Consider the following 15671-nt stretch of genomic DNA (forward strand, 5'->3'; position numbering starts at 1 on the left):
AACAACAACAAACAGGAAGTCCTGAAGGGCTCCCTATTCATTAAAGCATCTCTGCACCAGGCCCCCGGCATGCCTTTTTGTCCTCCTCTATCCCCAACCACCCCCAGAAGGGAGGCATTACCATGGTCGCCTCCGTGGTGGCATTACCACGGAGGCATTACCACAAGATGACTTAATAGAGGCCTGGCTGCTCGCCAAGGCAGATCCCCTGAGGATACCCCCCTTTCTGCTATACCCGCGGTTTGTCCTCTGGGACCCACCCGCTTCCTTGTGAAAAGGAAAATGAACAGAGACCAAAACATCCGCACGTACTAAGATAGCGTGAATTTGCTAGGATGGTCGGCTAGGGGCACCTGAACCTTCTTCAAGGTCCACGGTGACTTAGCAGTCTGGGAAGTGAGACGATACGGAAATCACCGAGCTGCTAATTAATAAGGCTGCCAATCTCAGCCCTCACAGTGCTTCCCGGGGATCGGGCAAAACGCAACACGGGGAATGAGAACAATCCGACAGCCAAACCACAGACTTCCCAGTGGAATCAAATAGGTTCTGACTCTGCCCCAGCGAATTCTGGCTGGCCAGGACTCCAAGTTCTGGAAGAGAGGCATCATTCCAGGTGTCCCACCTGCTGTCCCCGCCCCTCCACTGCGCATGCACAGACTGACTGTGTGCTGAGGTTCAAGGGACCAGGCCAAGAGGCCACATAAGAGTGGAACCCCTCCCGGAGGCAAAGGGAAGGAAGTCCCCCGGCTGCATACAGACGTCAACCAAAGGACAGAGCACAGGTGCTAACAAAAGGCGGTGCGGTGCCCTAAGCCAGCACAGCTTGGACACGGAGGTGATCTGGTTCAAAGTCCTGGTGACCATCCCTAAGCGTCTCAAGGCTTGAGCTGCCTCGTCTGAAACGTGGATCACGATCCTGAGGCGTCCCTGACGGGGTGCACAAAACCCCTGCGGACAAGCGCCCCGACTTCTTTGGCTCGAAGCTTCCCGCTTGCTCTTGGCCACACCGGCCCCTGCAACATCTACACTCGAACCTCGGGCGGCGAACCCCGTGCCGCACTGTCGCAACAATCAATGGGGTCGGCGCTGTCCCCACACAGCGGGTGCACGGCCCAACCACACCACGTGCCCCCAGTTAGCAGAAGGAGAAGAGACATCCTCTTCCTCGAACTCTTTAATGCTGAATTTCAAAACTGGAAAGGGCTTTCATTTGTCCTGGTTGACCAGGAAAAAGCCCCAGGGTTTAATATGATGTAATCCTTGGTGGCCCTTCCTCATTTCTACGGCCCTCTGGCCAAGCCTGGGGCAGAGGGCCAGGGGTGAACGGCAGCCCGAGGCCAGGAATCTGGAGGCAGGATGAGGTAAGCTGAGGTTGGCAAAGAGCTCCTGCCTGAGTCCCCACGCCGCACCTCAACCCGGTGTGATACTCTTCAGGGGGCAGATTTGAGAGCAGGGAAGGGCAGAAAGAAGCTTCCAGAAGCATGCTGAAGGGCATGGCTGTCAAGTCAGGGTGCCGCTCCCTTGAGGCATATCTCCCACGGGGCTTTGTGCAAAGCAAGTGGCCAAGAGAGAGCGAATGACCCCCAGGACCCCAGGAGCTGCTGGCGGCCACTAGACAAGATGCGGTCAGCCCTTCCCTGTGGCCGGGGAGGACTGCGGGCTCCCAACCCCCACATGGGTCACAAAAAGCTGTTCATCACATCCTCTGTGAATGAAAACCCTCGCTATGATGTGAGCCAAATGTTTACAAATCACCCCTGTGACAAACTGTAAGCTTCCGAGCAAATAAACTCGCTCTCTGCACCTGTTTCCTCATCTAGAAAGGGAGGTCTTTGGACCCCACGATCTCTATTATTTCTCTTCGGCTCCTAAGCTGGTGCTGCACACTCCCTAACAACGCGGTGAGCCTAACCTAGTCCCAGAACCAGGGTTAAAACATGCCACCTGCCAAGATGGGAGTATCAGGACAGAAGGGACCCTCTCTCCTTAAATAACTAAAACACTGAAAAGAGTTTTCATGCACGTTGGACGACAGGCGGCACGGGATCGTATCCCTGACAGAGACAGACAAACGAGATCAGCCCGACCAGTGCCCCACTCGCTGCCCGGAGAGCTCCCCATCCACAGCACCAGGAAGGGGGCCCCATACCGCACCCAGGGTCCTTCTAGGAGACAGAACGCAGGGTTCAGGGAGGCCACGGGGACCTGCACGGGGCACCGGGCAAGGTGTCAGCCGAGTATTGGCTAGTGCACGCGTGTCAGGAAACTGTCAGGCCAGGGAAAGAACCACCAAAAAGGAGCAGCCAGAAGGGGGCGTCTGGGGGGCTCAGTAGTCAGTTAAAGCCTTTGACTTCGGCTCAGGTCACGATTTCGCATTTCATAGGTTCAAGCCCCGCATCAGGCTCTGTGCCGACAGCTCGGAGCCTGGAGCCTGTTTTGAATTCTGCATCTCCCTCTCTCTCTCTGCCCCTGCCCTGCTTGTGCTTTCTCTCTCAAAAATAAACATTAAAAAAAAAAAAAGATATCCCCCCCCCGCCCACCATATTTAAATCAACACAGGGTCACCTGGGTAGCTCAGTTCAGTTGAGTGACTCTTGATTTCTGCTCAGGTCATGATCCCCGGGGTCGTTGGATCGAGCCCCACCTCAGGCTCTGTGCTGGCGCGGAGCCTGCTTAAGACTCTCTCTCTCCCCCACCCTCTGCCCCTCCCCCACTCACATGCATGCTCTCTCTCTAAAAAATAAAATAAAACAAGTTTAAAGCAACACAAAAACAAAAAACCCAGCCCTCAGCCATGTACGGTTCACCACGTCTGACACCCAATTCAAAACCAGAAGGTGTGAAGAGAAAGATGGGCCCGTCACCATAGGAGATGTCAACCGAGAGACACAGACCTAGGAGGTCTACGATGACACCGGACAGGAGGGACATTCAAACAGTCCGGAGAGATATGCTCTGTGTTTCCAGAGGGACAGCAACTGCCATCCTGACAGGGACCAAATCCAACCTCCAGAGATGAACACCCCCCCCCGCCCCCCGCCCAGGATAGGATGTCCTCCTCCCCAGGGATGAGCTCTGAGGGGGGCCCGGGGTGCTCTCTCTCCACTGATGCCCGAGGGCAGTGAGTGGTCTGGGAGACCTGGGGAAGGAGAGCCCCCATGAAGACACAAGAACTATCCAGAATGAAATACCCAGAAGAAACGCAAGGGCAGAACTCCCCCAAATCTAGCCCCATGTGGGCGGCGGGGAGGGGACGAAGGTTTGGGACCAGACAGAGCAAAGCAGGACCCGGACCCTTCCACTTCCAGCCATCTGAGCCGAGCAAGATTAAGTCAACGGAAGTCTCCGGGCCTCAGGGTCCCCACAGGCAAACCTGGGTAACAGCACACACTTCAGAGGGCCTGCTGGGGGAGATCGAGTCAGGTGAGGTACACAAAATCCCAACACAGACCCCAACGAGAAGACAGCCCACTCTGTTACAGCTCAGGAGGGGTCGGGGACAGCGTGGGGAGTTGAACTCACCCTTGCATACCTGGAAAGCAGCTGCGAGTAAGAAGGCCCAGTGAGTGACAGCAAGGACGCGGGGCCGGCCAGCCTCCGTCACAGAAGGTGCGGCTCCCAGCCCTATGAGTGAAGGCCTTGCGCTCAGGAGAAGACGGGGCCGAGCGTGTACGTGTGCGCGCACACATGCATGCATGTGGAAATACAGGCGTCACAAATTCGGAACGAGCGTGGCCACAGATAGTCTACAGATGTTGCGACAGCCCGGCCTTTTCCACAAAACGTTTCTTCTCCCAAAGGCCCCCTGCGAGGTCATAATCCCTGCGCGTTATCAGATAGTCTCCAGAGAGACTATCTTCCCGTGTCAGTGGACCCACGACAGGTTTCACGAAGCTGCTTGTTGGCACCTGTACCCGACGTCTCCTTGTCTAAAGCTGGGTTCCTGGCCTGCCAGATACCCAGATCCATGTAAAATCCCAATACACAGGGGGCACCGGGGTGGCTCAGTGGGGTAAGCGTCTGACTCTTGATTTCAGCTCAGGTCATGAGTTCACGGTTCATGGCTTTGGGCCTTGTATGAATCCAGTGTGGAGTCTGCCTGGGATTCTCTCTCTCTCTGCCCCTCCCCTACTTATGTTTTCTCTCGTGCGCTCAAACATTAATAAATATTAAAATAAATAAATAAATAAAATAAAATAGAACTGATACACAGACTCCACATGCCTGCCCCTGGCACCAGTCCTGAGGAAAGCCGTGAAAGAAAACCGAGGTCCCTCCCGACAGCGCCATCACATGACCCTGTTCCAAACGGGCTCCAAAAGGTGTTTCTGGAAACATAGCAGGTCCAGCCCAGGCCGTCCCAGCACAGACCCCTCCCACTGCCAGGAAGCCTCAGGCCCTAGGGAGCCCAGAGAGACGCAGACGCCCAGGTCACCTGCACAAATGTCACAGCCCAGCAGGCCAAGTGCCAGGCTCCCAGACGGGACAGGCTCCTGCAACAGTGTTCGCCAGATGACCACAGCGTCCAGGAAGAGGGCAGTCTGTGCCCACACAAAGGCTGGACACCTGGCTGGCCAGGAGGGTGATGGATGGACAGAGGAGAGGTGAGTTTGTGCAATGGGAAGGTACATAATTATATCAAAACTTCTGTGTTCTGAAATGCTGGCATGCCACTGGTCCCCAGAAATACTTCAGTGACCGCCGGCCAGCCACCCCTCGGGCAGGTGCCCGAGCCAGACGAAGAGTCAGCCACAAACTCTTCCTGCTTCGCATTCCAGACTGGTTACCACATCCTGATAACTTGGCCTTCTAAATAGACTTCGACTCACTTCTCGTACGGCCACTGCAGTGTCCTAGCCTCGGGTGCCCCCGTCTCACCCTGAAGCCCTCGCTCGGACAGTAGCTCCGAGGTGATTCTGGTGTCCGGATCCCACACCGAGCAGCGCAGGACGAGGGTGGAGCAAATCCCGCGCCACCACAGGGGACAGCGTCTAGCCCAGGGATTTGTGCGTCTGCACCCTCGATCCTCACCCCACACCTGGCATTTCCGTCTCAGAAGACCAGAGATCTAAGACCAGAGACCTCACTTTACCCCAAACGAATTTGCTCATGAGGAGGATTTCCTACGGGCATTAACCCCCAGGTCACTGGGAGCCTAAGACCTACCACACCCGCGCTGGCCATCAGCCGGGGAAGTCGTGAAAGCAGGAATCTCAGTACGAGAAAGCTTTTCAGAACAACGAAACGATTGTCTGTGATTACCGATCGACACCTTTATACTCCTCGAGACTAGAAAATCTTAACCAGCACGGCAGAGTTCTGGGCCTACCTGACCACAAGGCTTCGGAGAATCTGATACCTGACCACTTGGTCACCTAAGGAACAGACAAATACAGCCAATGTGCAGAGAGAGTCACCTGTTCAACAATCGTCTACCGAACACCCATTCTATGGCCAGCACATGAGCCCTTAAAGGACAGATCCTGCCCTCTCTGCCTTATATGTTACCTGGACAATACAGATAGTACACGATTATCATACCAGGCAACATACTAATTTATAACTTAAGAAGACGGCGCCGTAGAAGAATACAAGGAACGCACAGAGCAGGGTAAGTGGGGGGAGGAAGGTGCGACTGAAACGAAACAGGAGGGGTGGTCTCACTGAAAAGGGAGGGGGAGGAACAAGGCCCCTGCTGGCAACGGTGAGGTCCTCGGTCCAGACAGACGCGGCAGCCTGTGTAAGGCGACTTCAGTGTCTTCACCTTGATCGTGACAAATCCGGACAAGTATGCCACAGGCCAGCCAGCTTCCCTGTGAAACAAACATCTAACCCAGCTTCTTCTATTCCTTTTTTTTTTTTCTTTAATCTTTATTTATTTTTGAGAGAGATACAGAGACAGAGTGTGAGCAGGGGAGGAACAGAGAGAGAGGGAGGCACAGAACCCGAAGCAGGCTCTGGGCTCCGAGCCGTCAGCACAGAGTCCGATGGAGGGCTCGAACTCACAAACCCCAAGTTCATGACCTGAGCTGAAGTCGGACGCTTCACTGACTGAGCCACCCAGGCGCCCCTCAGCTTCTTGCATTTCTAACCCACGTTGGGATTTTCTACCAATAACGAAAAGGTCTTGTTTTTCCTAGAAGTTTATGCTCCCTTTATGGTTTATTTTCTATTTTTTTAAGCCCCACTGCCAAGTGATCAAATTCCAGTCCCCGCATCGTAAGCGGGCTCCCACGCACCTAGGAAGAGCTGGCGTTGGAGACCCCCTTCTCCCTCCTGTCCCCCAGCCAGTGCCACGGTGGGGCTGGAAAGCTTCTGCGGAACCACGGCAGCCAGAGCGAGCTGCAGGCACAGGCGGGGAATCCACCTGCAGAAAATGCCACGCCAGGTTTCCTAGCACTTTTCCGGAAAACCTAACCAACCCCACACACAGTGACAGCGAGTTCAGTAAGCAGAGAGGCTAAAACATCAGCCAAGTGTTTATCTTTTCCTTAAACATCAATTATAGGAAAAGTCTGCAGAGGCTGAGAATAACGCTAACCTTCAATTAACAGCAACTTTAAACACTTTTTTTTTTTTGGTGTCTTCCTAATTAGTAAAAAATTAGTAATCATTTTTATTTCTTTTAAGTTCATTCATTTTGAGAGAGAGAGACAGAGCACACCCGAGGGGGAAGGGGCAGAGAGAGGGGGACAGAGGATACACAGCAGGCTCCGTGCTGTCAGCGCAGAGCCTGACGCAGGGCTCAATCTCACAAACCCTGGGATCAGGACCTGAGCCGAAACCAAGAGTCCAACGCTTAACCGACTGAGCCGCCCAGGTGCCCCAATAGTTAAGAATCTTTAAAAGACTCAACCAACAGTCAGTGGCCCCTCTTTGCAGGGGAGCAGGGAGCAGGGGAGCGGGCCCTGTCTACCCCCACTTGCCAAATGAGGCACAGGGAGCAGAGGACACTTTGCCCGGGGAGGGAAAAATCCCTCGTAACAATAAAGGGATCCACACACGCTACTCTGAAATTCAGCATGAACTAAGTATCATGCAGGAATGATTTAAACCTACCCGAAAGAACAAACACTTAAATAGGAAATTAAACAGGTTTAAAAGCTCATGTTTTCACTATTCCACATGCTGTATTAAAAAGGAAGAATTCTGGGGCGCCTGGGTGGCGCAGTCGGTTAAGCGTCCGACTTCAGCCAGGTCACGATCTCGCGGTCCGTGAGTTCGAGCCCCGCGTCGGGCTCTGGGCTGATGGCTCAGAGCCTGGAGCCTGTTTCCGATTCTGTGTCTCCCTCTCTCTCTGCCCCTCCCCCGTTCATGCTCTCTCTCTGTCCCAAAAATAAATAAACGTTGAAAAAAAAAAAATTTAAAAAGGAAGAATTCTGGGGGCACCTGGGTGGCTCAGTTGGTTAAGCGTCCAACTTCGGCTCAGGTCATGATCTCACGGTCCGTGAGTTCGAGCCCCGCGTCGGGCTCTGTGCTGACAGCTTGGAGCCCGGAGCCCGCTTCTGGATCTGCGTCTCCCTCTCTCTCTGCCCCTCCCCTGCCCGTGCACTCTCTCTCTCTCTCTCTCTCTCTCTCTCTCTCAAAAATAAATAAACATTAAAAAAAGAAGCTGAGGGGCGTATGGGTCCTGATATAGGACACAGAACTTCAAACGCTCAAGGGCAAGATGGGGCGCTTACGAGGGAAGCAGCTGACCCGTGCGCATCACCCAGGTGCATGCCAGGCCCCTTTCCGGCTCCGAGCACCCATGACATTTCTCAAGAAGTCGTGTCCACTGCCTCCCTGCCCAGCTGGCTTTCAGTTCACACCACCAACCCAACAGCACACACCAGTGGGCTACACTGTTGCCTTGACGGGTACGTGACAAACACTGAGCCTTTACAGCTCAAGAAGCAGCCAACGCGAGCAAACACGTACCCTCTAGAGGGGATTCCATAATGACCCAGAGGCAGAGGCTAACCAGAACGCTGATCCGGGAAGTTCAGTCTCTGTTGAGAACTCCGGAGAGTTGAAAGAACACAGATTTCCGGGGGGGACTGAACCACCATGGCGAGGAGGAGGAGGAAAACAGAAGCGGGATACTGGGGTCTGGCCCTAGACAGGTGTTTCTTGGAAGGAGGCAAATTCACTGGCCTCTGTTCCACCGTGGCTCTGGACCTTGCTGGACAGGACACGAATTAAGTACCCCTGGCTCTCCATCACTCAATCGGCCTGCAGGCAGGAACCAAAGACAGTGCCCAGGAGCAGGAAGGCAGAGTGGAGAAGGACTTGGGCCCATGGCCCCACCGCGACCGTCGAGGCACACGCTGTGTGACAGGAGCACACGATAAAAACAGCACGTGGAAAGCACTCAATAAATACAGCTGTTTTTTAGAATTATTGTAGAGCTGTCATTTCCCTCAAACTATCCAGAAGAAATCGAAGACGTCAAGCCCACACCCAAGGGGATGACCTTATTTGAGAAGATGACGCGTAGGCAAAAAGTCAGCATTCAGAGTAGAACAAGCCTGTCTCTCTCTCCAATCAAAAAATATATACTTGTAGGGGCGCCTGGGGGGCTCAGTCGGTTGAGCGCCCCACTTTGGCTCAGGTCACGATCTCACGGTTGGTGAGTTCAAGCCCTGCATCAGGCTCTGTGCTGTCGACACAGAGCCCACTTGCTTTGGGTCCTCTGTCCCCCTCTCTCTCTGCCCCCTACCCTCTCATTCTCTCTCTCTCTCTCTCTCTCTCTCTCTCTCTCGAAATAAATAAGAAAACTTTAAAAAACTAGGGGCGCCTGGGTGGCTCAGTCGGTTAAGCGTCCAACTCCAGCTCAGGTCATGATCTTGCAGTCGGTGAGTTTGGGCGCACATCGGGCTCTGTGCTGACAGCTCGGAGCCTCGAGCCTGCTTTGGATTCTGTGTCTCCCTCTCTCCCTGCCCCTGCCCCACTCGTGCTCGTCTCAAATATAAACATTGAAAAAAATTTTTAATTACAATTATAATTAGAAATTTAAAAAAAAATATATATATATACTTCAAAAATTTTTATTTATGTTTATTTACTTATTTATAGCATTTCACTGGTTTCCAGACATTCTCTCATTTTGACGTTTTAAAACACACACACCACATTTAAGGATTATACTTGGTCATCTTTCTCTTCATTTTGACTCGAAAGCGGTCATTAAGTTGACCCCTTATCTCAGGGCATTTTAGGATCAAAGACATAAATGCAAAATCCCAGGGTACACACTGAACGTTTCATCACAGAGGCTCCGAGAATTAAACCCAAGTTTCCCTGAAAATACCTTCCCTCGTGGGTCTCGGGCATGAACACACTCCGGTAGCTACAAAACGTTAAGAAAAACAAGCCTCCGTTACTCAGCAGAGAGTAATGGCCTCTTTGCCTTGATGCTACTGTCATCTGGAAGGGGGACGTCGTGACAGGTAACATCCAAGTCAAGTCCCTGGACGATGGGCAGCACGCTGCCAGCGACTCGGTTTTCCCATCTTTAAAATCGGTGTCATGAAGGTCGTACCTCACAGGGCTGGTGGACGGTTCAATGGGAGAATCCAAAACAAGTGCACCCAAGTGCTGAGTCTTTTCCCCACGACCCCCCCCCCCCCCAAGTATACTGCCATCCGTCAAGTCCCCAGCTCTGGGCTGTAGACCATTCACGTGACCGGTCAGGAAATGACGCGGGTCCCCACTGGTGCCCACGAAGCACACTGTTGACACAGACCCACGCGGCTGGTTTTGCACCTGTCTGTCACCCTACGGCTGGGATCTGCGCAGACAGTGCTGGCTCCGGGGATCCCAACCCCCAGCCACGCTCCACCTGGGACCAAACCGGTCACAGCTGCTCCCAGCGTTTAAAGGAAAGGGTTTTCAATGGATCCGAAAGTTAGGAAAAGTATAAACACGCGTGCTATTTACCAACATGTCGTTGACTAAGTACAGTTCCAATAAACTAAACCAGCTCAGTGCAGTTTGCCAGATCAGAAAGCAAATGGGTTTCCAAACCAAATGCCGGTCTATTTTTTAAGTGACTATCCTGCAATCGCTTCAAAGACTTGAAAAGACCATAATCAAATTTACACACGTATCGCAAAAGCACTTAAAAATTCCATGTCTAGGGGCGCCTGGGTGGCGCAGTCGGTTAAGCGTCTGACTTCAGCCAGGTCACGATCTCGCGGTCCGTGAGTTCGAGCCCCGCGTCATGAACTGGGCTGAGCCTATTTCCGATTCTGTGTCTCCCTCTCTCTCTGCCCCTCCCCCATTCATGCTCTGTCTCTCTCTGTCCCAAAAATAAAATAAAACGTTGAAAAAAAAAAAAACTTAAAAAAAAAAAATTCCATGTCTAGGGAAGAAATGTACACCCTTTTTTTTAAAGTTTATTTATTTATTTTGAGAGAGAGAGAGAGAGAGAGAGGGAGAACATGAGCATGCAAATACAAGTGGGGGAAGAGGAGGGAGAGAGAGAGAGAAAGAGAGAGAGAGAAAGAGAGAGAGAGAGTCAGTCCCAAGTAGGTTCCTCGATGTCAGCACAGAGCCCAACTCGGGGCTTGAACTCACAAACCATGAGATCATGAACTGAGACGAAGTCGAGAGTCAGACACTTAACCAACTGAGCCACCCAGATGCTCCCAGAATCAAAACTTTAAATAATTTGCAAAACCACTTATAGGTAAGCGTCCCCCTGCTGGGACACTGCCATGAAATAAAGATAAGGGATGGGACAACTTAAGCGATGTGTAAGAGCCACAGTGAGGAGAAGGTACCAGCCACAAATTTCTTGGAGAACACAGAGTCCAATAAAACGTCCTTTCGTGTAAGATTAAAACAGAAGAAGGGGCGTCTGGGTGGCTCAGTTAGTTAAGGATCCAACTTTGGCTGGGGTTGTGATCTCAATGTTCATGAGCTCGAGCCCCATGTGGGCCTCAGCACTGACTGTGTGAAACCTGCTTGGGCTCAAGTGACTGATGGGATTATTGTGCTTTCTCTGCCCCTCCCCAGTTTGTGCTCCGCCCCCCCCCCCTCAAAAATAAATATTTTTTTTAAAAAATGAAGAAGCTACAGAATCCCTCTCCGGTTAAAAAAAAAATTAAAAATAAAAAACAAGCGACGGACTTTGGGAATGGAATTCACTTCTAGGGACGGATCCCAAATCGAGACTACAGGGATGAGGTCATCCCCCGGCCCCTCCAGACACTGCCAGCAGATGGAGGGGTCCGGTGTCCCCAGATGTCCGCGGACCCAGCAGAAAATCCACAGCTGGCTGTGCTCGGCAAGCAGCAAAGCGCCATCCGCGGGCCCTGAGTCTCGTCCCCGCGGCCCCAACCACGAGCGGACGAGCCAGCGGACACAGGAGGCCCCACGGGGAGCCCCCGTCCGTCCTTCAACGGGAGTTGGCAAACGTCTCCGGTGAAGGGCCAGACGCTACTCAACTCTGCTGGGGAGCCTGAGAGCGGCCACTGACGAGATGTCAACAAATGAGCGTAGCCATGTTCCCGTAACACTTCATTTATAAAAGCAGGCAGGGGGGCAGGACTGACCCACGGCCGTCGTCTGCCAGCTCCCGCGCAGGAAGGGAAGGTTCCGGAAGGCTCAGCGCCACGGAACTGAAATGAAGCCAGAGGAGCAACTCGCAGCAACCACCGGGGGCTGGGACAGGACGTAGGAAACGACCCAGCAGGCAGACGGTGGCGGAGAAGGAGCCACCAGCAGGCTCGGGGCTCCGACCTCCACCCCAGCAGGTGTCTCTGCGCGACAGGATCACGAGGACGCTTTCCCAGACGTCTGACTTCGAACACGAGCAACTCAGAAGTCAAGAATGACAATTATAGAAATAAAGCTCAAATACTCAGAATAAATATTTGGAAGTTCAAGCATAAGCCTGATCACCTATATCACATTTACATTCAAGCATTTCGGTGCCACAGCACAGCTCAACACTCTGTTCACGCATTTTACCTGAACCCATCACACTGCCTACTTCCAGCATTCTTCATAAGGATAATAAACGCTGCTTTTGTTTATAGTGAACAGATAAAATGCACCTTGAAATAGGTGCATAATCCCTTCCTCAAAACCCTGGGGGCTAGAAGTAGGTGGGAATTCAGAAATTTTTGGATTCGAGGGGCTCCTGGGTGGCTCAAGTGTCAGACTCTTAATTTAGACTCCGGTCTGTGCTGACAGCTCAGAGCCTGGAGTCTGCTTCAGATTCCGTGTCCCTCTCTCACTGTGCCCCTCCCTTGCTCATGCTCTCTCTCTCTCTCTCTCTCTCTTAATCTCTCTCAAGAATAAATCAAAAACATTAAAAAAGAATTTAAAAAAAAAGATTCTCCCTCTCATCTCTCTCAGCCCCTCCCCCACTCACAATCGTTCTCTCTCTCTAAAAATCTTTAAAAAAGATTGTTATGGAATGGAGAAAGATAAGGCAGGGTCCGGGGTGGCCTAGGAACGTAACCATTATGCACCTACAGTCCATAGCTCTGAACAAGTCGAATCGAATTCTCCTGTGACGTGAGAAACGACAATACTTCTCAGTTTAGAGCTTTGGGGGTTTCACTTTTTAATTATTTTTTCATGTTTATTTATTTTTTTCATGTGTATTTATTTTTGAGAGAAACAGAGACAGAGAGTGAGCGAGGGAAGGGCAGAGAGAGAGGGAGACACAGAATCTGAAACAGGTTCCAGGCTCTGAGCTGTCAGCACAGAGCCCGACATGGGGCTCGAACTCACAAACTGTGAGACCACGACCTAAGCCGACGTCAGACGCTTAACCAACTGAGCCACCCAGGCGCCCCGAGCTTTGGGAATTGTAAAACTGCAGACCATGGGCTGCAGGCGTCTATTTATAACCCCCTCCCCCCCAGACGCCCTGTTCCTACGTGGCCAAAGTCTAACCTCCCCCACCTCCCCAAGCCAGGATTTTCCTCCCTGCATCCTTCTGCCCAGTCCTGTCTGGGCACCACCCGCAGCTCTGGGCACTTCCTGCAGGGAGGCCTCCTTGACCTCCTTTCTCCCCCACCAGCCTATTTTATCTGCCTCAGAATCACTGTCGTCGTTCACAATCATCTTATCTGCCAGCTGTCCCGTGTCCGCCTTCCCAACTAAGACTCATAAGCCTAGGGAACTTGCCTGCCTCATGCAAAGCCACCCACCCCCCTAGCTCAGACACTGTGTCTGGCACAATCAGTGACCAAGGAATTAAAGGTAACTATCCTGGGCCGGGGGTCCCAGACGTGGTCACCCCCGTGCTGGGCAATTTCCATGCCCTTGCTCCAATCCCCACACGACCTGGACACCATTAACCCTTTTGGGCCAGCAGGGAAACTGAGGCACGGGAGTGTTACAGATCCACCCCCCCACAAAGGCCACCGAACAATGACAGTATCAGATTTTAAAGGAAAACTCTAAGTCTTAAAAGTGAAGCTGTTTGTTCCCTATTCCACCAACCCCGGGGCCGCTAAAGCGGAAAGCATGATAACTGAATGCACACGCTAACTTGGGTGCTTCTGGGTCCGTAAAAAAACTCTACATCTCGGCCACTCACTGACCGAAGCCCGTTATCTAATCCGAGCCCCAGCACATACGGAACAGCTCGAGTCAGAAACCCGATAGTATGCTAAAGATCTTAAGAAATTCTTCTCCACGAAGACTTGGGAGATTCCTCTAAATTGCCATAATTGCAGATTGCTCAAGAGTGGAACTCACTGTAAATCATGCCATTTTCTGAGAAATTCTGCAACGGTCATCTGATTTTCCAGGAACAGTGGATGCCAACTGCCAAGTCCGGCTGCCGCATTTTTACGAGCGGAGGACCGTGCCGTCAAATGCCACCGAAAGGCACGACTGAGCATTTCACCAAGGGGTGACAGAGTTTCACTGGGGTTGCCCCCCAGACCCCCTCCACGGCTTTCTGGCTTATGCAGAACTGCCTTGGGCATCCGGGGCGGCAATGACAAACAGCTAGTGCATCTGTGGAGAAAGGCATGACCTTTACTGGGTGCTTCTGCCGTCTCTGTGAGACCCACAGAAGACTGAAAACAGAAGGAGGGGGGCAGAGGGAGGCAAGAGGGTCTTTGTGCCATCACCCTTCCCTCCATCAGGTCTGCCCTGTAACCAGCTGGAGAGGACACCTCTCCACCAACTTTCAGACGGACTCCCTCAGGGACAGTTTTCCACGTAGTGCACTGATCTTTTCCATTTGGAAGCAATGGTGTGAAGTGCAAGGCGGCAGGCCAGAGGATGGGTACAATCTGCACCCAGACAACTGGCCACGGCTAAGGGGCCACGGGAGGATTGGACCTACGACCCATGGATGCAGCATAGAGCTTTAACCAACAGGGTGAAGCCTCCTGTTTAAGTTTATTTATTTATTTGGCGGGGGGCGGGGACAGAGAAAGGGCGGGGGGGGGGGAGAGGGAGAGAGGGAGGGAGAGAGAGAGAGAGAGAGAGAGAGAGAGAGAGAATCCCAAGTAGGCTCTGCACCGGCAGCACAGAGCCCAGTGTGGGGCTCGAACTCACAAACCGTTGAGACCATGACCTGAGCCGAAATCAAGAGTCTGACCTTTAACTGACTGAGCCACCCAAGAGCCCCAAGGCCTCTTTTAGGAATAAACAAGCAACCATGGCTTAAGCAGAACACCCTTCCCACTTCTACTAGGTGCTGGCCCTCTTTTCCAGCTTGTAACTCGTTCTGGCCTCGTCCCAAACTCAGTGGCTACCACGAATGGTATTCCTAACATTCAGCCTTTCTTGGAAGGTTCATTTCACTTTGATACCAAAACAACAACAACAAAAGATCAGGGGTGCCTGGGTGGCTCAGTCAGTTAGGCATCGGACTTCGGCTCAGGCCATGATCTCACGGTCCGTGGGTTCAAGCCCCACATCGAGCTCTGTGCTGACAGCTCGGAGCCTGGAGCCTGCTTCTGATTCTGCGTCTCCCTCTCTCTCTGCCCCTCCCCTGCTCCTACTCTGTCTCTCTCTCTCAAAAAGAAATAAACATTAAAAAAATTTTTTTTTTTTTTAATTAAAAAGAAAGCTCTCTGCAGCCGATGAGTAAGGAAAATTTCGTCACAGTTGCTAAAAAGTGACTTGACAGACCAAGGGAAGGAAACACAGGTTCAGAGAAGGGCAGAACTCCAGTCAAGGGTAGAGCATATGGAAGGGCCTCAAAATCAGGGAGCCATGCTGGAGAGCTGGAGGCCGAGAGAGAGAGAGAAAGAGAGAGAGAGAGAGAGAGAGAGAGAGAGAGGGTACAGGTGCTTCACATGCTAAAGGACCGGTAAAGATGAACCAGGCGCCATGTGTCAAGTCCAAAGAACCAGGGTTCATTCCTTCAAGGGCAGCCCTCCACCCTGCAAAGTAAAAGCTCAAACAAAACCGTGGTTCAGAAGGTGGGGGCACCCGGGTGGCTCCGTCCCAGGGTTGATCCCAGGGTTGTGGGATCGAGCCTCACGTCGGGCTGACGCTCATGCTGACGGCGTGGGGCCTGTTCGGGATTCTCTCTATCCCCTCCCCGCCCCTCCCCTGCTCATGCTCTGTCTCTCCCAAAATAAATACATAAACTTTTAAAAAAAAAAAAAAAAAAAAGAAAGAAAGAAAACATGGTTCCAAAGATGAAGGAAATTAACAGAGGAAATTCACCGAGCAGAGGAGCAGATATGAACTTGTCC

The 15671-nt window shown here is 52.3% G+C and overlaps 1 protein-coding gene across 6 annotated transcripts in view; it reads right to left on the bottom strand.

Moving 5' to 3' along the window:
* Positions 1–15671, bottom strand: part of GRB10 (growth factor receptor bound protein 10) — a 185221-nt gene that overhangs the window by 108636 nt on the left and 60914 nt on the right. The gene's annotated exons all lie outside the window — the stretch shown is intronic.

This window comes from Leopardus geoffroyi, chromosome A2 (genome assembly GCF_018350155.1).
Source record: "Leopardus geoffroyi isolate Oge1 chromosome A2, O.geoffroyi_Oge1_pat1.0, whole genome shotgun sequence".
Taxonomy (NCBI): Eukaryota; Metazoa; Chordata; class Mammalia; order Carnivora; family Felidae; genus Leopardus; species Leopardus geoffroyi.